This window comes from Chenopodium quinoa, unplaced genomic scaffold (genome assembly GCF_001683475.1).
Source record: "Chenopodium quinoa cultivar QQ74 unplaced genomic scaffold, ASM168347v1, whole genome shotgun sequence".
NCBI classification, from domain to species: Eukaryota; Viridiplantae; Streptophyta; class Magnoliopsida; order Caryophyllales; family Amaranthaceae; genus Chenopodium; species Chenopodium quinoa.
Genome location: NW_018743175.1, coordinates 2,804,504 through 2,830,481, shown reverse-complemented (window position 1 = coordinate 2,830,481; position 25,978 = coordinate 2,804,504). Strand labels below are relative to the sequence as shown.

The following is a 25,978-nucleotide window of genomic DNA, read 5'->3' as shown; positions in this document are numbered from 1 at the left end:
TATTTAAATAAGCATGTTTAATTAATTCGCCACAAAGTGAGAAATAATTTAATTCACAGTATTTAAAAATCATTAAAATTGATTTATAGAAAATATAAATTGAGATAAATTTAACAACATCACAGATAATTATACTTTCTTTACGTATCAATCACAATAGATGTTCAAAGAAAGTTCATGCAGCAAATTAAATAGTGTAAAAAGTAAACACGATGCAATATTTGTGGAATGGAAGATGTATATATAATAATAATCGAATTGGATTATATATTTTTCTTTTGAAATCGGATTACATTATTTATATGGTTAAGTAGTTGGTTACCGTTGTATGTGTGCCTTTAATCCTCCTATTATTAGAGAGGTGACGCCTAATTTTTGCAACATATGGTCGAGTATCAAAGAGGTTGTACTATGTTGATGGAGAGGCCTCTCTTGGAATTTGCAGTGGTGGAGCAAATACTTGGTTGGGCAGTGGAGTTGCTGAGCCCCTAGATCTAAATTTGTACTTCCTCCATTTCTTTTAAGTTGACATGTTAAAGATATATTTACCGTACTTAAACAACCTAAAAAGTAATCAATAAGTGTTAAAGATATGTTTACCGTACTAAAACAACCTGAAAAGTAATCAATCTTCTTATGTTGTAAATTATCGGGTGAGATATTCTCCACCGAAAATGCCAATTAGGTCAATGACAATGTATCAATCATAGGATAAAGAGCAGTCAATATCACCAAAGGCTCAAAATAGGAAAAATTGCCAAACTAAGCGTTTTTGGGAAACAATTTCCCAAACAAGACGCGTGGCAAAACTATTTACCAAACTAAGCTTCCAGAGTAAAACGCCAACCAGGATGGCGTTTTACCCTGGGCATTTATTTTTTTTTAATTTTTAGTCAAGGATAAAACGCCATCAAGGGTGGCGTTTTACTGCTGGGCAAATTTTTTTAAAAAAACACATTTACACAAAAACGCTAACGCCGTTGGCGTTTTACCATGAGTGATTTTTTTGAAAATAATTTACCCCCCTAAAGCGCCACCATGGTTGGCGTTTTATCTCTGCACACAAACACAGCTACACAGCAACAACAGCAACAACCACAAGAGCTGCAACAACAACAACAACAACAACCACAGGAGCTGCAACAACAACAGCAGCAACAACCACAACAACTACAACAACAGCAACAACGACAACCCCAACACTCTAAAACGCCAACGACGTTAGCGCTTTTGTGTTAAAAGTAAAACGCCAACGGCGTTAGCGTTTTTGTGTAAATGTTTTTTTTAAAAAAATTTGCCCAGCAGTAAAACGCCACCCTTGATGGCGTTTTACCTTTGACTAAAAATTAAAAAAAAAAAATTGCCCAGGGTACAACGCCACCCTGGTTGGCGTTTTACTCTGAAAGCTTAGTTTGGTAAATAGTTTTGCCACGCGTCTTGTTTGGGAAATTGTTTTCCAAAAACGCTGAGTTTGACAATTTTTCCCTCAAAATAAGGTGAACCTATAAATCTGACGTAATAGTAGGTTGGACTCGAAAAGCGTCACTAGCTTAGTAGCTTACTACTCAATACTCACTCTATACTCATTTTGGCATTGTCCCTTCTTTATTTTTTTAATTATAATTAAATTTTCATTGAGAAAAAGCCACCTTCTTCATAATTTCACCTGAATTATTCGTCTCTTCCTCTCTTCTGATCATCCCATTTTCCAGAATTTTCGTCTTTCTCTCTCTTTAACTCTGGTATGTTGCTTTCTCAATTCTGGGTTTTTACATTATTTTATTTTAATTATTAAAGAATTTTATAAGTATTTGTTGTTTTTTGATTGATTGTTGGAATTTTGAGCGTTTTTTGAGTTTTGAAACGAGAATTTCGGAAGGGTTTATAATTTCGTGAAAAGGGTTTAATGTTTTATTTTTGATGAATTTTGGTTGTCTGACATGAATTGAGTGTTATTTTGGTAATGAGATGTTGAATCCATTTTGAATGCTGGAATTATTTTGAATTACTTGCATGCATTTATTGGAAGATTTTTCTGTTTGATAAATTTCGAAAATTTAGGGTTTTAATTCTATTAAATCTAATGCTTGAGTGAAATTATGATGGTATTATAGTGTTCTTGTCTATAGGTGGTATTTGGAGCCTAGGAATGATTTGAGATTATGCATTAAAGGATTCTGTAAATTTGAGTGTGAAATAGTTTCAAATGAAATCCCATTAAATATAACTTTGGTCCATGAATAGTGTTTAGGTAAGTTATTATCAGCTTGATGGGCAAATGCAGGATATTGAGTATGGCCAAATTAACCTTGCAAATAACCCAACATACCTGCCTTAGGTCAATTTGTTGCTTTGATATTTTGATTTTTTCAGTGATATCTTAAACACAATTTCTGCTTGTATGCAGGAAATTCCGGTGGTACTCTGTACAGTGGATGCGGATGCCTCCTCTGTTTTCTCATTGGTATCTGTATTGCAGTCTTCTCTTAGCACAGCTTTTATTTTTTACATTTAGTGGTGTTTGTGGCTGGTATATAGGCGGGGAAAATGATTTTGAAGTTTTGTTTGGCAATAGCTCTATACCGATTCTGAGTGATCATTTGGAAAACAGAGTTCATGAATATGATGACAAAATTTCAGTTGATTTGGTATCTTGTGAGGACCTTGAAGGTGTTGGGTCCTTCAATACTACTTGCTTGCTTAACTCTAATGTACATTTGAACTCAAGTATATATGCTTTTGGTATCGGAAACTTGGAGATACTACCTCATGTTTTAATTGTATGCCCCATAGAAGGATGTTCCATAAGCTTCAATGTATCTGGGAATGTGAGTTGGACCTAATGCTGCTATTATTGCTGGTTCAGTTGTTATATCCGCCCGTAGCTTGAGCATTGGCCAGAATTCTACCGTAAATACTACATCACTCAGTGGAGGACCACCCTCACAAACTAGTGGCACCCCTGTTGGATATGCAGGAGCTGGGGGAGGGCATGGAGGCCGGGGTGCTTCTTGTGAGTATCTAGGTGCTTGGGGTGGAGATGTATATTCATGGTCTGATGTATCCGATCCATGGAGCTATGGGAGCAAAGGAAGTGGTAGATCTGCCCAAAATCCCTTTGGAGGGAATGGTGGAGGACGTGTAAACCTAGTAGTAGAAGACGAGTTGTACTTAAATGGGTCTGTATTTGCTGAAGGTGGTGATGGAGGAGCAAGTGGGGGTGGAGGTTCTGGTGGGAGCATCTACATAATTGCTTATAAGCTGTGAGTACATTCTGAAGGGACTCTATTGCTCATATGATATTCTGTGTTTAATTTTTAGGGCCATACTACATTTTTATCTTGATTGTTGAATACTGAACCTTGTGTCCATTGTGTTCATAGGCATGCAATTTATGTATACTTGAAATGTAGATGCTACTTCTCCAACCGACTTTCATGCTATGGATATGTTCTTCTGTTGAATGATTCATATAGAGAAACTGAATGTTATTCCTAGTGTTTGACCACCCCTTTTAATTGGAGCTTCATAGGCAATTGACTGTACATGGAAGGCTTTGAATCTCGGATCCCTTAATCACCAATCCATAGATCCCATGCCTCAAAAGGTCAATCATAAATCTTTTTTGTGTGTGGGTGGGTGGGGGGTGGGGGGGGGGGGGTTGGGTAGGGGGTGGGTGGGCAGTTTCATCTTCAAGTGCACTTAAATGAAGTCAAGCTTGCCCCAAGTTTACCTCTCACAACCACAGCTTTCAGAGCTTCTGTATAATACCTGTATAGTTTCCAATGTGAACAACTCTGGACATGCTGCCAGATTTCTGTAGGAAGTTTGGCATATTCTTGTGGACAGACTTGGTTTTAGGTTCATATGCATATACACTTCTATTAACATTTATTTTTTGATATCCTGAGAAAAAATTGTACTCCGCATTATTTTCTTGATGAGTTCCTATATTGCCCATAAAGAACTTTCCACTGATACCCTCACCCCCTTGCCCCTTCCAGTTCTGTGGTGGTTTTTTTTTAATCAATTCAAATGCTTGCGTTTAGGAATGGTCTTGGTACTATCAGTGCAGCTGGTGGAAGAGGATGGGGAGGAGGTGGAGGCGGAAGAATTTCACTTCGTTGCTACAGTGTACAAGATGTTATAGTTACTGTGCATGGTTAGTATTGGTCACTAATCCTTTTTACTTGAAGAAACTGCAAAATACTTGATTAAGTGCGAAATGTTTTCTTGGCTCAATTCTGTTAATAAAGTATTCTAGCTGGCATTCATTACATACCAACAGTATGTATTAGCTTGCTTTTCTCTAGTGTTCTATTTTCTTACATCTCTGATTTCTACACTTAATTAATCAAGTTCATTTTTGCGGACTATCTCAATTTGAAAAGTAGCTAGATGCTAAAATCAAGAGATGTTGAGAAATCCTTAATTTGAATTATTACCAATCATCTTAAGACAAATAGATCATTTTTTTAATCTTGTACTTGGATGTCTGTCCTTCTTTATGACGGCAACCCTTTTCTTCTTTTCTGTAAGCTGGGATGAATTGCCATAAATGCTCGGTACTGTGCTTTCTGGTTCAATTTCGTCGTGAAAGGGGTGACTTCTTATTTCAGTGGAGGATATATATTACACCATGAATCTCATTGGCAATTGTGGTGTAATTTGGCTTTCAGCAGACATAATATTACGACAAATCTTCTGTATGAATTTTGTTTCATTCCATTTTCTGTCCAACATAGATTTACTTGGGTGCTTGCTATGCTATGGCTTCTAGATTTTATTTTCTGATAATCAGTAAATCATCATGAAAGTTGTTTTACAATTATTTTGCAATTTGCTTAATTTGTATCGGTCAAGAGAATGTATTCTCTATCCAATTTATGGATCGAGTATAAAACATTCTAGCAGCTGAAGGCTTAAGGTTGGACACATGACCATACCCCTACCTTAGTGGGATCCTTGGAAGTGGAATTGTATGTATAGTGATCCAAGAATTAGGGATTGGATTTTGGTTAGTAGTGTTTTTATATGTAAATTAGAGACATGACTTACTTTTGACCCTAGTCCTTTTTTGTACAATATAGACACCCTCTTGGTTCCTTCGGGTGAATTGGGTCTTTTCTGGTCTCATGATTGGCTTTCTTCTCCTCCTACCTATACAGTCCTTTTTGTTCCCTTTATTGTGAAAAACAGCCCTTTGACTGCACGAAAATAATTTTCTCAAAAAAAAAAAAAAAAAAAAAAAAATGCACAAAAACAAAGAGCTTCTTCTCGTGTCTGTAAAATTTTATCACCTTTTGGCTTTCACTTCAAGTATCTTGCCGGTGGCCTACTTTAAATAGTTTTTGATTCCTCTTGCCGTGTGTTCGATTTTCTGGGTGTTGGTGTTGGTGTTCAATTTTTGTGGTCAGTCTGTCTGTTCCCAATAATGATTTTTTTTTTTTTTTTTTTTTTTTTTTTTGTTCAGTTACCTGGACATCGCTCAAATTTGACCAGGCCTTCATATTTTAATTGAAGTTTTAGATTTTATCTGACTCATGAGGGGCAATAGAGTTATTAAGAGTTCCCTGATGGCACCTTTAGTGTCTGTGGTGCTGGGTGAATGTTTATAGGAGGGGAAGGAGAAGATGGTGAATGTTGGAGGGGTTGCTTCCATATATAAGGTGGTTGCCAATCCTGTCATGGACTGGGAGGGAAAGAGAAGTAAGGAGGTGAGTGGCGCTCTATTGGAGAAAGGGAGAAAAGGGAGGGGGTGACCAGAATTACAAGTATCTAACGGTTTGTTGACGGGAGATGCTGAAGAAAAATGAAGGGTATCATGTATTCATGTCTACAGTTTTTTTTGGTGTATGTGTGTGTACGGTATACGGTGTACCATTTTCAAATAACTAGAACTTAAGGGCACTGTGTAGAAATTCCTACAAAATTTAAAATTAAAGAAATAAACAAGTATTAATAACATTAGGTCATGAGCCAGTCATGCTGAATATTAGTTTAGCCTAGAGCCCACATAAGGAAACACTCCCAATTAAAAAAATTACATGGCGAAGCAAGAATGTCTTCGTCCCATGGACTCCCAACTAGAAGATCTGTGTCTTCCCCTGAAAATCCAATGCCTTATGTATATTAGATTTATATGTTTATTAATATGTACTATGTATCATATATGCAATATGGATTATTTTAATAGATATGTTGGTGGAGAAGCTGGAAGATAAGTTATTGACCTTTGCTATTGCAGGTGGTCAAAGTATTGGGTGGCCTGATAACGCTGGTGCAGCAGGAACTTATTTTGATGCTACTCTTCTCAGTTTAAGAGTAAGCAACGACAACCTAGGCACAGAAACTGAAACTCCTCTTTTGGATTTTTCTCTCACTCCATTATGGTCCAAAGTCTTTATAGAAAACAGCGCAAAAGTGTTGGTCCCACTTTTGTGGACCAGAGTTCAGGTATTACCTATTTTCTACCATTTATCCATTTATTAATTTTGGTCCCACTCTTGTGAATTATAGTTTAGGTATTTTAGCTAAGCATGCTATTGAAACTGTACTAGTGGCCATTGGTTGATTATAGTTCGTTTCCTTGCTTATGAAGAGCCAGGAGGAGAATTCTGGCTTATTAAATTTGACATTTGCTTGTGGAAATTTGTCCTCTTAAAACAAACTAATGTTATGATGCATATATTAGATGGACATCTCTGCAGTAAGACAGTTTATATGTCAGCAGAAATCGAGTCCTTTTGGTTTCCTTTTGTCATCATAATTGACATTGTTGAATGCGCTTTAGCAGCCCATCATAATTCATCTATCATAAGTTCTAGGCCTAGTTTCGGATAGGATATCCGATCCGAAACTGGATTTCGGATCGGATATCCATATCCGAAAATCCGGATATTTGATATCCGTATCCGATCCGAAAATGTCGGATATCTAAAAATTCGAATATCCAAAATTTTCGGATCGGATAAGTCGGATATCCTATATCCGATTCTTTAATTAGAGGGTTTTTTTAATGGAAAAATTTATTTTTTCACCCTTTTTTTACACCCTTTTTTTTCACACGTTATTGTCTTGTGGACCCTTTTTAATAACAATAATTTAAAAATAAAAAAAAACAGAAATAAAAATATTAAAAAAAAAATAATAAAACATACCAAATTCAAGGGAGGTTTTTTCTTCTTAAAATCGAGATCAATAACAGACTTAGAATCAGACTCACTAGGAGAGAAGGACAAAGGAGTATTAGGACTACTGACTATAAGCTTCAGCCTTAACCTATAACTAATTCATATACATAAATGTTACAAATTTTATATTATTTGTGTTTATAATACACTATATACTGTATAATTACAATCTATAATTATGTTAGATAGAAAATTAAAATATAGGAGTATCCAGTAGCAGCAGCATCAAAGTCACAGCAATAGTATCCAGCAGCAACTTGTAGAAAAGCAGCAGCAGCCGCCGCCACTGCCTAAGTCACGAAGAATTCTCCTTCTACAACCCCTTCAATTTGTTGTTATTCACTTGAGTTTGACACTTGCAGACCCATACACGAGTTGGAATAGCTGAAAACCGTCAGAAAAGCAATGAAATTAATATAGCAGCAATGAAAATTAATATCAAAATTTTAATTTACGTGTAAAAGCATAAGCAAATAAGAACTGGAGAAAAAGCAACATCACCCTCCAAAAACAAGGGGCATTCCTCCATGAGTTTGTCCCTTTTCCGTATCTGTTTCTGCATTTGTATTTACACACGAAGGCTCTTTGACATTTAGAGCTCTTCTCTGTAATCCTCTATATGTGGCAACATTATGTTTGGAAGATGACGAGCATTCTCCAAAAGTGGATCTTCGCTCATGAAAACTTGCAGAGCTTGAATACTCTACTAAGCAAAGAGCCACACAGCTTTCCAAATGTCCATTAAAGATTCCGCAGTACAAATCCTCTAATGGCAGATAAAGACATGAAATTAGTAAAACACATAAACAACCAAGGAACATTTATAACACGATTCTTAGAATCAGTGAAGAAATTAATCTGTTGTCATTACTATGATTGTAATACCATATAATGGCATCACATCATTCATATATATATATAGAGAACTTACCAAGCAGTGGCGTATCCAGGATAAACTTCTTCTAATTATCAAATTTCAATTAACAGAACAAGTAAAAATTTTATTTCAAAAAAAAAAAAACAAGTAAATTTTTTTTAATTCTAACTTCTAAGTTTCTACAATTCAATTTCTCAACAATTCAAGAATTCAACAATATATCAAAACCATAAACCAATTTAAAAAATAAAACAAGCAAACCAAGATTAAGAATTAATAGGAGTAGAGGAATAAGAGATTAAGAGGACTCACAATTGTAGAAGAACTCTGAAGTCTGAATTCAGAACAGTCGTCCCTCGTCCGTGTCTCCGTCACTCCGTGAGGTCGTCAGTGCTCCCGGTCGCCGGTTGGTGTCTCGGTGTGCGGTGCCGCGGCGGCTAGTGGCTACTGGCTAGGGTCATAGGGTGCCAAGGTTAGGGTTTTGGTGTTTGGGAATTTGGGGAAAATAAGAAATGTCGATGTTTGATTTCTGAAATCTGAAATTTGAATGTAAGGAGTAAATTTTAATTATCAAATTTCAATTAACAGAACAAGTAAAAATTTTATTTCAAAAAAAAAAAAACAAGTAAATTTTTTTTAATTCTAACTTCTAAGTTTCTACAATTCAATTTCTCAACAATTCAAGAATTCAACAATATATCAAAACCATAAACCAATTTAAAAAATAAAACAAGCAAACCAAGATTAAGAATTAATAGGAGTAGAGGAATAAGAGATTAAGAGGACTCACAATTGTAGAAGAACTCTGAAGTCTGAATTCAGAACAGTCGTCCCTCGTCCGTGTCTCCGTCACTCCGTGAGGTCGTCAGTGCTCCCGGTCGCCGGTTGGTGTCTCGGTGTGCGGTGCCGCGGCGGCTAGTGGCTACTGGCTAGGGTCATAGGGTGTCAAGGTTAGGGTTTTGGTGTTTGGGAATTTGGGGAAAATAAGAAATGTCGATGTTTGATTTCTGAAATCTGAAATTTGAATGTAAGGAGTAAAAGAACAAAAAAAAAAAAAGTACAAAAAAAGAGGGCAATAGGAGTCGAACCTAAGACCTAAGACATTATAAAAGGGCGCGCTGCTCTATTATTCAAAGCCTTACCAATGCACCAAACTTACCCATGTGATTATTATTCTCACAGAAATTTGTATTAACCCTTTTTCTTTTTTTTTAAAAAAAAAAAATTAAAACTTATAATTTTTTTCCAAAAAATCTGTGGGTTCAATGAACCCCCTTGAACCCCCCTAGATCCGCCCCTGTTACCAAGTAAGTGAAGGAGTGGACTGCTTAGGTATGATGTCAAATCCAATATCCTGGTAAATATGAATCCATTGATCTCCTGCAAACAAGCTGTTACAAAAGATTGCTCAAGTTACTCAGGGGAAGAGAAACTACAATAACCCACATCAGGATTAGCTCACAGAATCCATAATATAGGCCATTTAAGTCTATAATCACGCATTATACAACCCAGTTCATCTTAAGTTTATCCAAAGTCGATAAATTCCTTGAATGAAGAAATACCTACAATAACTTGGTAATCCAAACCTTACTAGACTTCTATAAATCCGAATTCGACTTAGGACATCCCCTAACAATATACATATATCAATGTAAAAAGTTCGACGATTCAAGGAAAACAGTCATTAATACAAAAAGTCAAACAGTTGATGGGCAACCAAGATGGGTACTCACATAGATACATTCATTCAGGGAGACAACGAGGGTATGTCATCTATTGAAGTTTTTATCTCACCCCCAATGAGGTCCCCCCAACCCTTCCAAACGCACGCATGCGCACACACACACATATTTTAAGGTTTCAACAAAAAAATACTTCTCTGTAAAGTCATGGAGATGACAAGAAATCCTACCAAGATTGGTTGAAGGAGTATAATTTACCAGCGCATAATTATAAATTAAGCCACAAAACCTCACCAAATAAAAATTGAATATCAACAACAGTAGAGCTTACTTTACTAGTTTATGACAAAATCCATGAAATCGGAAAACCTAACCCAAGAAAATCTAAATTGCAACAGTTATTCAAAACCACCAAATATACTCAACATAAACAAAAATAATCAAGAAAACTTCTACCAGATTATGATTCTCTGTAATTTTACTAAACAACCAAAACATAAACCCTAGAAAAACTTAACTACAATTTCACACTAAAAAATCAACTATATTACAGACAACAATTCAATTAAATAAAATAGCTAAAAGTTTAAAGTTCGAGAAAAAAACCTTTGCGGCCAGGCATTTGCTTGCCATCCTTAACGTAGAACTCGCGAATATCAACCATAACTTTCCCCTGTCAACTCCTCATAGAAACGCTCCGATTCTTTGAAATCTATGGTTTAACAATCATTCAAAATCAATGAAAAAGCAAACCAAAGAAATCATCAGCTCCATATTGAATCATAGTAGAGAGAAAAATACCTTGCAAACAACAATTACATCTTTGTCGTCGTTGGATTTCGCTGCCGCAGTGCCATGGATACATGGGTTCCAACGAACCCAGATTCGCCCTAAATTGAAGTGAGAGTGCGAAGATCTTCAAGAAATCGAAACCCTAAATTATTATTTGACGAGCGATCTTAGAGAGAGGAGGGAGAAGAGGATTGATTGAAAATAGGATTGATTGAGAGGAGTTTTGAGGACCGAGGAGCGATCTAAGAGAGAGGAGGGAGCTAGATCTGAGATGAGAGACAGAGAGAGGAGGGAGAAAATCAGAAAATAGAGGAGAAAGAGGCGGGCTGAGCATAGTGAGCAAATCTAGGGTTATAATATAAAAATATTTTAAAATGGTAAAAAAAAGTGTTTTTTTCGGATTTCGGATCGGATATCATATCCGATATCCGACTTTTTTTCGGATATTCGGATATCCGAAATCGAAATTTTCGATATCCGATATCCGATCGGTTATCCTAAATTTTCGGATCGGATATCCGATCCGAAACTGTTTTCGGATCGGTTATCCTAAATTTTCAGATTGGATGCGGATCGGAATTTCGGATTAGCAAATATATTTGCTCAGCCCTAAAATTAAGTTCTCTCACTCTCCCTGAGTAGCCATTCCAAATTCCTATACTGTGTTTAGTATTTTCATGGGAAGGAACATTCCAAAAAAACCCGGCCGCATCAGGAAAATGTAACGCTTTAAAAAACGGAGGGGGTATCACTTGTTCCTTTCCAATCAATTAATCAATCAGTCAAAGCCTTAATCCCTTAAGTAGGGTCGGCTACATGAACCAAAAATGATATCTAAGTATTTCCAATAAAAAAAAAAAAATTCTAATATCTTGTAGAAAATATCTAAGTATTTCCAATCTCAATTCTAAATTCCTTATTACCTCACCCTTTTTTCTTTTTTGATTTGCTCTTTCAATAGCGTCTTTATTAGTGTAGATTACTTAGGGTCACTGATGTAGACATTACAGCTCTCTAAGCTTCTTCAAGATTGAGCTCCATCTTGAGATTGCTGTTTGCTAAATTTACATTTCAACTTGACTAGATTGCCTATGATGATTGTATGCAATGTCCCCCAAAATTCCCATGTGACTATCTGGCTTCATCTTTTCTCCTATGAGAGAAAGTTGGGCAATAACTTTGTAATTAACTAGAGTTTGGTCTTGTTATTTTTACTATAAGGTGTTTTTGTTGGTTGTAATTGAAAAAAAAAATAAATTTCATTGGACCTTATATCTCCAAAGCATTGATCATTAGTAAGTTCCAATACACTGCTGTCTACTTGTGTAATTACTGAAGGCTATTTGATCTTCATCGTTTAGCTGAGCGGGCAATTAAGTGTGCTTAGCAAGAGTAGTATCAACTTTGGGTTGATGGATCGTCCTGTCTCAGAGTTTGAGATTGTTGCTGAAGAACTACTCATGAGTGACTCCCAAATACAGGTATGGAGGCTAGATTGCACATTTATTCTCACCATGTTATATTAGATAATTCTTGTTGCCTAAGTGTATTGTTTCTTGAAGGTTTGCTCAATAGAATTTTCTGAGTACTTTTTATATGCGCTGGTTGCAATATTACTGTCTTTTTACTCTGAGTAGTACTGATAGTACTTTGTTTTTCTTCTTGATTATTTGGGGTTAGTGGTGACACTGTTTATAAAAAATCTATCTCATATTTGATTGATTGTGTGGTGGCTAATTGATGTTCGTATTATAAGCTGTACCTCATTGGATCACATAGTCCACATTCTAATCTTCAGCAACTACAAATTTTGTTGTTAATGTTGCTTGACAACAAGGGTTTGCTATTTTTTATGAATATGTATTAGGCTTTCTTTTAACAAGCCATCCAAATATCCTACTATTAGGGTCCTATATTTGTGTGTAATTTTTCTTATAGATTTTGGAACTTCAAATATTTTACAAGTGATATGGGGGGCATAATTATATTTATCCCAGCCTTCCTGTTTGTGAAGTCAACACTCCCTTGTTTTTGCTGCTGCTGCTGTTGTTGTCGTTGTTAATTATAAATGAGGTATATGAGTATAATAAAAAGATATCAAAGATAAATAAACTCAGGCACTCACGTTATCAGGCAGCAATTTATCTGCAATATAAAGATGTCAAGTATTGCCTAGAACCTAAACTTGACTCCAGTTATGCGTCCCCTTGGTTTGCTTTTGTTATTATTTTATTATACCTACGATGAAGGATTTAAAGTATTAGAGGCAATATAATCATTCTAATTGGGTACTGGAGACTTGGAGATTATGGATATCACATGTTACTTCATTTAAGTCAATATGTCTGCATTCAAGGGTTGTTGCTTACAGTTTTTGGGTTTAATAAGATGGGTTATCATAAAGAAATCTGTCGAGCAGGGATGAAAGTCGGCCTTAGTGATTTAACGGCGGAAGGATGCTTGTCCAAGATGCTGAGCAGCAAAGTTTGATTTTGGAAAAATCTTTGTTAGGTGCTTTTGTTCTCTTGAAGAAAATGTTCTAGAATATTAGGATAATACTATAGGCTTTGATTTTTTAATTTAGCAAGCTGAAAACCTATACGCCAGTTGAAATAGTGCTTGCTTAAAGTGTGCATTTTTCTTTTTTCTCTTTTTTTAAGCTTGCATTTTTTGATAGTTTTCATTCTCAATTGTTTTTAAAGTTTAGGTGTAAGGACTGGTTGTCCTGCCTTCATTCGAGGCTTTTATACAGAAGGGGTTGAATGGCAGTTTACCTTTGTTTGTGGTCCATCTTCTCCTGATTATCGTCAGTCTTTATGCTATTGGGATTTTCTGGGGTTGCATTCATTAAAATTTCAATTTAGTTATGAATTTTTTTTTTTCGCTTTTCTTCCATTTTCTTTTCTACATGTGCTCCATTTGCCAAAGTCTAGTTCCTTCAAATTTTATTATATCCCACTAATGTCTTCCATTAAAACTTCAATATGTAATGACTCACAATGGACATCAATAATAGTCTAATAGATCTAGTGCTTAGTTGTATGGTAAATTGTTTCTCCTTTCATTATGTTTTTTGCATGATCAAATCAGTCTTTAAATAATTATTATTTATGACTTTCTTGTGCTAAGAATCAAGACTTACATTGCCATCTTCATTTTGGCTGATTCGGAATTTTCTGTCATGTGAGTGAAGGTCCATGGTTCTCTGCGAGTTATTGTCAAAATGTTACTTATGTGGAACTCTGAGATCCAAATTGATGGCGGCAAAGCTGTTGTCACAACCTCTGTCCTTGAAGTTAGAAATCTTGCTGTCTTAAGGGTATCAATCTTTCTATTTTCTTACCCTATGACTTTTGTTTTTCATCACTAGTCAGGCACTCAGGCTAATTACCCATTGTTCCATGCAGGAACATTCTGTTATAAGTTCAAACACAAATTTGGCACTATTTGGTCAAGGGTTGTTGAAGCTGACTGGTCATGGTGACTTAATCAAAAGTCAGCGGCTGTTTCTGTCACAGTTTTATAACATCACTGTAAGGAGTTATTTTTTCAGCATAGGTTCCCACAAGGTTTCTTTTGTGTTTCAGTGAGCAACTATTTTATTGTAGTATTTTGTGGTGCTTTCTCCTTAACTTACCTCACGCTGATGATTGATCTTATGTGGATATGTTAACATGTTTTTCATGGCTTGCTTAGTTTATTGTTTGTGGATGTCCTTAGCAAAAGCTTTGATTACGGAAATTTTAGGAACCTTCCTCTGTTACATTCATCTCCCACCTTTAATCATTCTGTTTTCCTCAACTCCACGTTTGTCTTCCTGATTTCAGTACACGTAGTCAAAGTTGGACTGTTGGACTAAAAGGATAATTGAGCCCTTCATCTCCAATTTCGTTTTTGCCCCCATCATTCTATTTATTCTTTCAGGTGCTTAATTAATTCTTTTACTCTGTTGCCTCAAGCTCTTCTAGTATTCTTATACGACACATGTGACGGCCTAATGGGATGCTTTTGGAACTGCCTTTTTTGCAAATAAGTTTAGGATTTCACTCTCTATTTTGTTAGCCGACCCCAAATCATTTTGAGACTAATTGTTGTTGTTGTTGTGGTAGAGGTAGCTTTTATCAAATGCTAATATTATAAGCTTTTGGAAATTAAAAGTAGTAGTTGATGATTTAATCTATACTTTAGGAAAAAAATAATATTAATGTCCTCTGGAATGTTCCTTGTATGCACAAGCTTGATTTGGCCTTGTTGAAGAAAACTTACATCCATATATATATGTATGCATATATATGCACATACATATATACATGGTATCAAGATGTCTGCAACCATGGATACTTCTGTTGTCATGATTTTTGTACATTTACTATATTAGCAGTGCGATAAGAATTACTCTGTTTTACAACGATTTCTGAAAATATCTTGAATTACTATGCACGGTTTTGGCAACAAAGTGAGGACTGAGGAGGAATTTTAAGTTGGATATTAACTTGAAATAACGCTTAGCTTTAATAGATATTTTTTTTTTGGCGGCTAATGAGGCCAGTGATTCTTCTATAAAGTTCAGCTTTGTAGCAGACATTGCAAAAACTTCTCACTTTCTATTAATTTTATATTTGTTGGAGTGTACCATGTCCTTTGTTTTATGTGCTCACTGTTGAATTTTAAAGGAACATATTGTTTAGTCTCCTTGTCTAATAGGACAAGGGTTTCTCTTTACTAATTAGAGTGTGTATGCCTCTCTGGCATTGTACCATTATTGCAATTTTTATGTATTTGGTCTGAGGAAGTGCCAGAATTTTAAAGCGAGCAGCCTCTGTTAACGTTATTTTAAGCATGAGCTATCTTCCTTCCAGCCTCGTCACATTCTGATGCTATTGTTTGTATATCATTTTGGTTTAGTGCAGTTCAAAAAGTGTCGATCTTATTCAATTGAAGAGAATTTGATGGGGATTGTTGCATGAACCAAGAATTTATCTTCGGTTGTCATGAACAAAACCCTCTCCTTCCATTTCCTTCTATCAAGTGCTATATGCTCTTTTGTAAACCCGATTTTCTCATATCAATTTTAGCTTCTTCCATCCAATTAGAGAATATGTTAGTACCTATTGTTAAAGTTTCCGTATTCTAATGCTGGTGAATGTTTATGCTGATTGCTACTGCTACTTGGAGATTTAACTATCATTACTGCATTTTCTAGTCTTTTGTCTTTGTGTGGCTGCATCGCTTCACCAACACCACCTTGTACTTGTTACTAGCTGTGGGATTTGTTTACTTGCATACTCACTGATTTCTTGTGGGCATTTGCAGCTTGGACGCGGTTCATTACTTCAGGCACCATTGGACGATGATGCTAGTAAAACCATGTGATTGCCTTATTCTTTACTTGTCTCTGATAAATGACTACAGACTGACAGTTGACCTTCCTTAATGATATAGTTCTTACTGCCAATTTTGAATATCTAATGCAGGGTAACAAATTCTCTTTGTGAGAATCAGATATGCCCAATGGATTTAATAAATCCACCAGATGATTGTCATATTAACAGTACCACATCCTTCTCACTACAAGTAAGAGAAATTGTACATCTGTTTCCTAGTTGTATGAGAAAATCAGTATGAACCCTTTTTCAATTTTTGTCACTAGGAAGTGCTTCCTAAATCTTCATCTCCTTCTACTGACTGCTTTATCCTCTTTCTAATAATGTAAAGAAAGTAGTAAAGTTTACTTTTACAATTTTCTCCCACACTTTGTTTTTTTACCCCCGGTATTCCCAATTTCAAGTAACTATGGATAGTTCTGTAAATCACCTTGTTTGTTGCTATACCTTTTGCTATTACTCTTACCAGGGTTTAGCATGTTATCTTAATATCATATTATCATATAACAAGTGACATTGAACAATTTGATGGTAAAATATTATCATATAATAAGTGACATTTAACAATTTGATGGTCAAAATATTGCCTCAAGCTCTCTTTTCCGGTACTTCTTTTCTCTCTCTCTCTCTCTCTCTAACCTAGATTTGTGCTAATTCTATACCACTTAGAGAATTGCCACTACTACGGTGGTCCTTCTCGACAGAATCATATCTTAAATATGTTACATAATAATTCAGTACAATTGACTTCCACAGTCTCTTGGAGCTGGTGATATGGGCAGGCAACATTTATCTACTACATATTTCTATGTGGCAGATATGCCGTGTCGAAGACATTCTTGTTGATGGTCTTGTAAAAGGAAGTATAATCCACTTTCATAGGGCGAGGACAATTGTTGTGAGTGCTGATGGGATGATAACTGCATCGGAACTAGGTAATAAAGTACTTCCATCATTTTCAGTTAATTTTTCTTTTTAAACTTGTTACTGCTGCTATTTCTGTAATTTTCTACATGAAATTTCTTATAAACATCTTTAAGATATCTTATAACTGATAATTAGTATTATTGCATGAACTCTTGTATAAATTGGGCTTTTATACAGTGATACAGCTATAAATTAGTGTTATTGCATGAACTGTTGTATAAATTGGGCCTTATATATGCTGATACTACTTTATCTTATTTGCTTTATTGCTCTTGGATGGAGCATTCATTAGTTTGGTAATTTCATATATCTTTTTGTTGTCATTTGATGTTTACTTGTTTTGTTGCTTTATACTCTTATACATAGGGCTGGCAATCTCTGACCCGACATGATAACCCGACCCGAAGTTACTAAGAGACACCCGAACCCGACCCGAACTGAACCTGAACAACCCGAATTCGACCCGATTTGACCCAAATTTCATATTTTGTAATAGTATTAAGTTTTACACTAATTTTAATAGTTTTTAAGCATAACCCGAAATTAACCCGAAACCTAACCCGAACCCGACTTGCGGACCCGAATTGCCACCCCTACTTATACATGCCTTTTATTATGAGGTGGTAAAATCAGGAAATTGTTGCTTCTAGCTTCTCTTGCGAAACAATAGATCATGCTTCTGAATACATTGCGAATTTCTTCACATTAAAGGAGTTTCCTTTTAACATCTTGTAAAAGCTTTCAAAATTAATTTCCTGGCCTCATGATTATATTATTGTTTTCCAGGTTGTCGAAAAGGTAATGGTAAGGGAAGATTCTTAGATGGTGCTGGCAGCGGTGCTGGGCATGGAGGCAAGGGAGGTTCAGGGATGTTCAATGGAACAATAAGTGAAGGTGGGAGTATATATGGCAATGCTAATCTTCCTTGTGAGCTAGGAAGTGGATCTGAGGGTCCAAACGAGTCGTATGGACATGTGGCTGGGGGTGGAATGATAGGTAAGCATAGTTCCTGTTACTCGTTGAGAGCTTACCAGTGATTTTCCTAAAAATATATCTACAAGAATAAAAGCTCATTTCCGTGTTTCCCTTTGAATTTCTAAATATTCAGTGATTGGGGCAATACAATGGCCATTACTCAGACTTGATATGTACGGATCGTTAAGAACTGATGGTCAAAGTTATAATCAAGAGATAAATAATAGCAGTGGAGCTTTAATTGGTAGTCTTGGTGGGGGCTCTGGTGGTACAATTCTTCTTTTTCTGCAAGAACTCGTACTTGCTGAAAAATCTAGCTTATCAGCTGCTGGAGGAAAAGGTGGTCCTTTTGGTGGCGGCGGCGGCGGTGGTGGAAGAATTCATTTTCATTGGTCAGACATTATTACTGGAGATGAATATGTTCCCTTTGCCGTAGTAAATGGCACCATCTACAGTGGGTATGTATAAGTTTCATTATCAATACTACTAAAATTGTTATTAGAAATTTATTTATCTATGTTGAAGGGAAGAACAAAGAACAAGATACATTAATAATTGATCTGTCAACTTCTTACTCAAAGGGAACCATTCCTAACACCTGGAGCATCTCTTGATACTATCTACACGTGATTCTAACTGACAATGAATTTAAGGTCATGGGTCTCCCAGGCATGCTGTCATACTGGTGGTGTTTTTCTTATTTTTATTTTGTTAGTACTGCTTCTGACATTTTAATCTTAGGATGCTAAACCAGTTTATATATATATATATATATATATATATATATATATATATATATATATATATATATATATATATATATATATATATAAAGCCGGTAGGATTTAGGATAGTCGGTGCTGGAACTTCATGTATTGATGAACTGAATTTTAGTTTTTGTGAAGAGACTGACCCAGAATTTTAGTCAAAAGAAAGCTTTAAAATTGTTTTGAAGTTATTGTTACTGATTAAAATGGACTAAATCACGATGACTCATTAAATTTACATGCCTCGTACTTTTAGTCAAGTTACAATTGGATTTTTGTTTTTCCAAGAAGAAACCATTGAAAACCTCTCTTTTAGTAGTCTTTGATATTGTTGACTGTAATTTGATCAGATTTGATTACAATGAAAGAATGTATTAGAATTAGCTAATCTGACAATACTGGGAAAACAACTAGATTTCTCAAAACACTTAAATAGCAATCATTTTGGCCGTATGTACATGTATCATCATGCATTTGGAAAAGTATTTCTCAGCTTAGTTTGATAATCAGTCATCATCAAAAAAATCTGATAGTCTTCAGATTTGTGCTCAACACCTCTCACGCAGTGTTTTTTCGTGTTTCTAACCGGCATGGAGCTTACAGATTGTACATGTGATATATTAGTTGTCACCAATTAAACTTTAGCAACTTGTAAAATTCACTCCCCTGTCTCTGAATCATTAATGGTTGATCTGTGAGACATATAGGAGAATATGGATCATTATCAAGTGCAGGTGTCCGACTGTCTGAAAATTCTGGTTTCTTGATTAATCTCCGATTATCTTTCAGTTATTGTAGAGATGCCATGTCGAGTTTTTTTTCCATGAATAAATCTTAAACTGCAACTGTGAATCACTCTTTTCTCCTGGAGCCATAAGGCCCACAATATATGTTGTACTTCCTCCGTTCTTTTTTACTTGACTTGCTTTGACTTTTGTACTATTCACCACCCCTCTTTTGACTGTCTTTTGTGAATAATAGGTAAGGAAAAACATATTCATGTGAGATCTTTTTGAATTCATCTCAATAAGTACTATCATAATATATAACTTTTATAATTTTTACGTATGGAGAATTAAAGTCATTAATCGTTAAAGTTTTGCATTGGCAAGCGTGATAAAAGAAACATGTCAAGTAAAAAAGTACAGAGGAATTATTTATTTAGAATGGCAGCATAAGTTTTTCCGTTTAGGTGAAAGAACATTTCTTTGTGGAATCCTCGATTTTGTTTGTTTTGTCTCGTTAAAATTGCAATTTTACTATCATATTGTTGTTATAAAAGTAATTTCAAGCTTTATGCTAGTTTAAATTGGATACCTTAGGTTGGTTGAATAACAACTTTACTTATTGTTAACAGAGGAGGAGCAGGGGATAGCTTAGGTTTCTATGGAGAAGAGGGCACAATCACCGGGAAAGAGTGCCCTAAGGGACTTTATGGTACATTTTGCAATGTAAGAGTTTGCTGCCTTTAAAACTTACTACTTAGATTTTAATTGTTAAAACAAGGTTTTTTTTGCAATGAAAGGAAGATTCTTTATTATTTAGTGTGTCTGGCCAGTTAGTGCATGTATCTTGGGTTTCCTTCAAAGCCTTAGTGAAAGTGGTTGCTGGATGATGTCACAGTGAACCTTAAACTTTTGTTTTTCGTACGGGGATGATTTTACCCTTCATTTATGCAGCTACAGTTTGTGAAGTCCTCCGTCTTATCCCTTGATAGTGTTCAATTTTGTAGGGTCGTGCCAGAGAAACCACTATTTGACAAATATGAAGGCTCTTTCCTAGCTGATTTGGATAGTAGCAATTTCTAAATTCCTTGCAGCACTTTCATATAGTGTATTGTAAATTTTGTAATGACTTCTTAGTTAAGGGATGTGGTTCAAGCTGAGAATCCATAACATTTCACAATTCTTAGCAGTTAGCAGTCAATGAAGGGAGAATTTTCGACAATTCCCTTAAAATTATTCCCCCGTTCCTAATTGTTAGTTTGACTTTTCATTTTTCATCCATTCCTTTCTGTTGCTTACACTTATTATTATTATTTTTTTTCTATTTTGGAACCTTTTATTTACCAACTTTTCCCTGATATAATACTTCGTTTCCTACATTTTTGTACAACACAAACCCCCACATACAACACTATATCCTATACATTGATCCCGATACACTCTCTCTCCAACTTTTCTTACATATACCCCAATTGCCGCACTCTCTCTCCTTCCCTCCTAAATTTGTATGTCTACAATAAGTTGAACTAACTTATATCTATGGAAGTATGGAGGGAGTAGGACAAGTATAAAATTATCAATCATACTAGATCATGAGGGTTGCACTGATGTGATTTTTCATGATGGGCTATAAATTAACGTGTTCTTGAATTATGCTAGAGACATTTTGTTGAATAGCTTTTATTTCCCTGATATTATAGGAGTGCCCTATCGGAACTTTTAAGGATATTGATGGCTCTGATGAACAGCTTTGTAGTCCTTGCCCTCAAGAAACACTTCCCCACCGTGCAGAATTTATTTATGTACGAGGTAAATATATACATTGCAATTTTCTTACAGATATATAAATCCATCTCTGTTTTTTTTTTTTTTTTTTTTTGTTCTTTTCCTTTTTGGCTTTTGATTTATGTTGAAGCAATAATGCAGGTGGGGCAAGTCAACCATCATGTCCATACAAATGTATTCTGACAAATACAGAATGCCCCACTGCTTTACACCCCTCGAGGAGCTGATGTATCCATTTGGCGGGCCTTGGACATTTTCCCTTCTCCTCCTATGTTGTTTGGTGATCCTAGGTCTATTGTTAAATTTGCTGCGTATCAAATTGGTTGGATCAAGCTCTGTGTGTCATAGTACGTACTCATTTGAGCAGCGTAGTTTTGATTACCAGTATCCCCATCTTCTCTCTTTATCAGAGGTATGGTCTTGATGTCAAACTAGTTTTCTTTACCAGAGGATGGATTGCTTGTATTAATATGTGCATGTAATAATCTCATTATCCCAGGTTAAGGGACCCAATAGAGCTGAGGAAACTCAGAGCCATGTCTACAGGATGTACTTTGCGGGTCCAAACACCTTCAGGGAGCCCTGGCACCTTTCATATTCTCCTCCTGATGAAATTGTGGAGATTGTGTAAGATATTTATTCATTCTCCCTTTTGTGAAATTATTATTGCAGTGATTGCTGTTGACAGTTTGAATTGGCTTCTCTTCATTAAAGGCTGCTCTCTTTATTGTAGTCTCAAACAGAGTATTGACACTGAACCAAAACTGAATGTCCTGGAGTCAGGTGGAAAAGATTCTAGAATAGGGAGTTGACAACATTGTCTGTGTGGTGTCTTTTTAACCAGACGAAGCCTGTATATATGAGTGCTTGATTAGGGAACAATGTGATCGAGATCCACATTTTATAACAATTTAATGTTTAGATTAGAAGTGCCATGGCCATTAAAACAGAGGGTGGGGGGGAGATCGTAAGGATCAATAAAAAAAAATTGTTTGCATGCTCATTTAGCAAATTCATTTCCACTTTGGGGCCCTTGTCATTCTGTCCTTCATCCTGAGTTGTACTATTTTCTAGCCAAATGTACTGTATTGATTACGCTAAATGGTTAACTGATTCCACTACCAAATGTTTATCTACTAATCCTCATCACTTCTTTTAGAATTACGCTAAATGGTTAATTGATTCCACTACCAAATCATGTTTATCTACTAACCCTCATCACTTCTTTTGACATGTATTGATTCCTTGTTTTCTGTAAATATAATTATCCTATATTGTTTCAAAGGCACTAGTCTTTGTTCGTGGCAGGGTTTATATTTGCTTGTTATATTTGAAAAAAAGGTGTGTTGAGGGATTTCAGAATGAATTTCTTTGCTGTGGGAAAAGCTAGGCTGCTAATATCATGTTATCCCTAGATCTTACCTGGTTGTTAATTTATCACTGTAAAAATAAATAAATAAATTGAAGATGGCCCAACCTTGATATTTTGTATAGTTTGAATACACAGAGAAGGTAAAAATAGATGGAACCAGAATATAAACAAGGAATACTAACTATGTAGATCAGATATCTGTGGTGAAGTTGATCATAGCTCTTTTATGCTTATCTTCAAGTTGTTTGGGACTTGCTGTGTCTTTAATTAGTGACTTAACAGGAAGATTGGTTTTATTGGAGATTGGAGGCACTATAAGGGGAGACTTTGGTGTATTATTACTTATTCTTCATAAAATGAGACCAGACCAGAGAAATGAAGACCAGAGCAGACAAAAGTATAAAGATAACCATTCAAACAAGATAATAACTTTTGACTGGACCAAACCAGACAGTTTCATACCAGAAAGATTTAGACCAGACGAGCTAGATCTCTAAATTCAATCCAGAGCACCTTAAATAAGTTGAAGAGAACGTAGCCTTAAGACGTAGAAGAGTAGGAATGTTGATGTATGATTTGATGATCCTTCTATTAGCTGAAATTTGATGGAATAGGAATTTGGTGGTTTTATGCTGCTCAACCTGATTCACATAATCATATGATCCATGTCTCAGCATTTACATTACCTGATGAGCTTTTTCTACTTTTCGTCCAGGTATGAAGATGCCTTTAATAGATTCATTGATGAAATCAATTCTATTGCTGCATATGATTGGTGGGAAGGCTCTGTTTACAGTATGCTTTTAGTGCTTGCTTATCCTTGTGCTTGGTCATGGAAGCAATGGCGTCGTAGAATTAAAATCCAACGTCTCCAGAATTATGTCAAGTCTGAATATGATCACTCGTGTCTACGCTCTTGCCGAGCAAGGGCATTGTACAAAGGGATGAAGGTAATCATATTGTGTATTTTTCAAAAAAAAAAAAAAAAAAAAAAAAAGTGTTCCTCTGTAGCAATTACTCGAACTCCTATGCCAATTTTTGTTTCATCTTGAAGTTTCTAATTACATGCATTTCAGTATATGTGTGAGAAGGTAAACAGGGAAAGGCGTTAATTAACAAAATTTGAATTGGCTCTCTCTCTGCTCTCTTCTCCTCAAGTTTATCTATGATGCGATTATAATGGTGTCATTGTAGGTTGGAGGAACACCTGATTTAATGGTTGCATATATTGATTTCTTTCTTGGTGGTGACGAAAAGCGTGTAGACATTGTGTCAATCATACAAAAGAGGTTTCCCTTGTGCATAATTTTTGGTGGTGATGGCTGTTATATGTCTCCTTATAGTCTTCATAGTGATGCACTGTTGACTAATCTGATGGCTCAGGTGTGTCATCTTCCCCTTCCCCAATTCATCAGTGACATGTGATGCATTGTATAACCATGAGCCATATTTGTTTCAGCATGTCCCAACTTCTGTCTGGAGTCATTTGGTGGCTGGTCTAAATGCTCAGTTGAGGACAGTCCGGCATGGATTCATGCGCTCAACACTTGCTCCTGTCATTTGTTGGATTAATAGCCATGCAAATTCGCAATTAGAGTTTCATCGAGTGAGGATTGATCTTGGTTGGTTTCATGCCACTGCTTCTGGTTATAATCAACTGGGAATTTGGGTAGTGGTTGATGATTGTACAATCCACAACATGCCTTATCCTGTTTCACTTAACATCAATGTTGACGAGTCTCTAAAGTAAGTTGTTTTTTCCTATTTATTGAATTAGGTTTATGATTGATGTTCTTCAGACATTAGTATATTCTCATGACGGCTCGAATGTATGCTTAAGCCTACCTTATAATGTAACTGTTGAGAATTGATTTTTTTCCTTTCAAGTTGCTGTTAATCTTGACCAGGTCTCTACAACTAGAAATGAAATCTGTGTCTGCATGATAATCCATAAGTGAGATAGATCTGGTCGAATATAAGCTTACCAACTCTTGGATCTAGATTCTATGGGTTTGACTACCCTTGTTGACACTTAAACTATCTTCACTATTTGCAGGCTGTGGCTTTTCTATCGGGCATATCTTACTACACTATTCTTTCTGTCCAGGCATCGAAAGAGAAAAGTGCTGGGATTGCTAAAAGGTCGAGTTAGCCAACTTTTCCTACTCTCATCTGTCCTTGTAACATTTTAACCAGTTGACTTACTAATAGTTTTTCTTCTTCATTTTATTTCCTCTTTTTCCCACTTTTAGTAGTTAGTAACTTAAATTTGCATTCTAAATTTCTTTACACATGCTAACAGGGACGATGTTGCATGGTGGCTTTTGCCTTCAATTCTGCTGCTTTTAAAGAGTATTCAGGCTCGTTTTGTAGATTGGCACTTGGCAAACTTGGAAACTCCTGATTCTTCTCTATTTACCCCAGACCCAGACAGCTTTTGGTCCCATGAATCATAGTTTTTAATGTACCCCAATTCAGACCGAGGCTTTCATGCATGATATATCCCGCCTTTGACTTGTAAATATGCCCAAGCTGTACAGTAGATCTGCAGAGTTGTGCAGTTTTTCATCTGCAGCTAGAGTGAAAGTAATACATGACTGATAGATTGAGAATTATTTTTCAAGGGGAATTAGCGCGTTAAGCTTCTTATTTCTCCTCCAGTATACAGGATTGCCGTCTTGCCTTGCTTTCTCAGTAAAATGTTGTTAATGTGGAAGAGTGGCTGCTAGCACCGCATCCTATCTTTGATAGGCAGAAATTTTGTAGCGAAATTTGGTTCATTTAAGTGGCAACGCACAATGACTTGGTTGAATTTTTTGTACTAGCTGGAGCTAGTTGATTATTTATTCATTGGTACTTGTCTTTTGCTCTTGTGCACTTCTGCTCATGTAAGTAGGTGCTTTATGGAAAAAACTTAAGCTTTATGGGTATGCACATTGTCTTGACTCTTGAATATTCGCACCAAAATATATTGTCTTGAATATTTGTTTGAACCTTTTTTTTTTTTTTTTTTTTAAATTATTTGGTTATAAATTAATTAATACTCCGTTGTTTAATACTGCAGCAAACATGACATAATTTGACAGAGCATTAGATATTGAAAATAATTCTGTGTAAATACCACCAAAAAAAAAGTTACTCTACTAGTTATTGGAGCAGTTACTACTGTAGTCTTGTGTATAACGGGAGTATATTAATTTTATTGTAACTAGAGAAGCCTACGCGCGCGACATAATTAGTTTTTATGGTCGAGTTGTAATAGCTTGTCACGACACCCAAAACTTATTGGCTAGGCTTTTGAACGCAAACTAAGAAATAAATTCTTGACAATCATACCCTTGCGTAGATATGGAAATGTCATCTCATTTTAAACGACCTTGTAAGCTTTTTTGTGTTGCAATATGGTTTTGTTGTGAGTTATATATATATATCCTCTGTCAATATTAGTTGCAACACTTGAAAATATATATATACTATTCACATTTTTATAACTAAT

At 35.7% G+C, this 25,978-nt stretch overlaps 1 long non-coding RNA gene and 1 pseudogene across 2 annotated transcripts; one reads left to right on the top strand and one right to left on the bottom strand.

Moving 5' to 3' along the window:
• Nucleotides 1-1,561: 1,561 nt before the first annotated feature.
• On the top strand, nt 1,562-25,475 carry LOC110732458 (annotated as a pseudogene).
• On the bottom strand, nt 7,151-10,890 carry LOC110732459. Of its 2 annotated transcripts, none has more exons than XR_002513488.1 (6): nt 10,557-10,890; nt 10,362-10,467; nt 8,861-9,461; nt 8,125-8,606; nt 7,695-7,959; nt 7,151-7,577 (listed from the first exon to the last, which is right to left on the bottom strand). It is a non-coding gene; the product is annotated as an uncharacterized LOC110732459 (long non-coding RNA). The 2 variants fall into 2 exon arrangements; XR_002513487.1 differs by having other exon boundaries at nt 8,383-8,606; nt 10,557-10,876.
• Nucleotides 25,476-25,978: the final 503 nt, after the last annotated feature.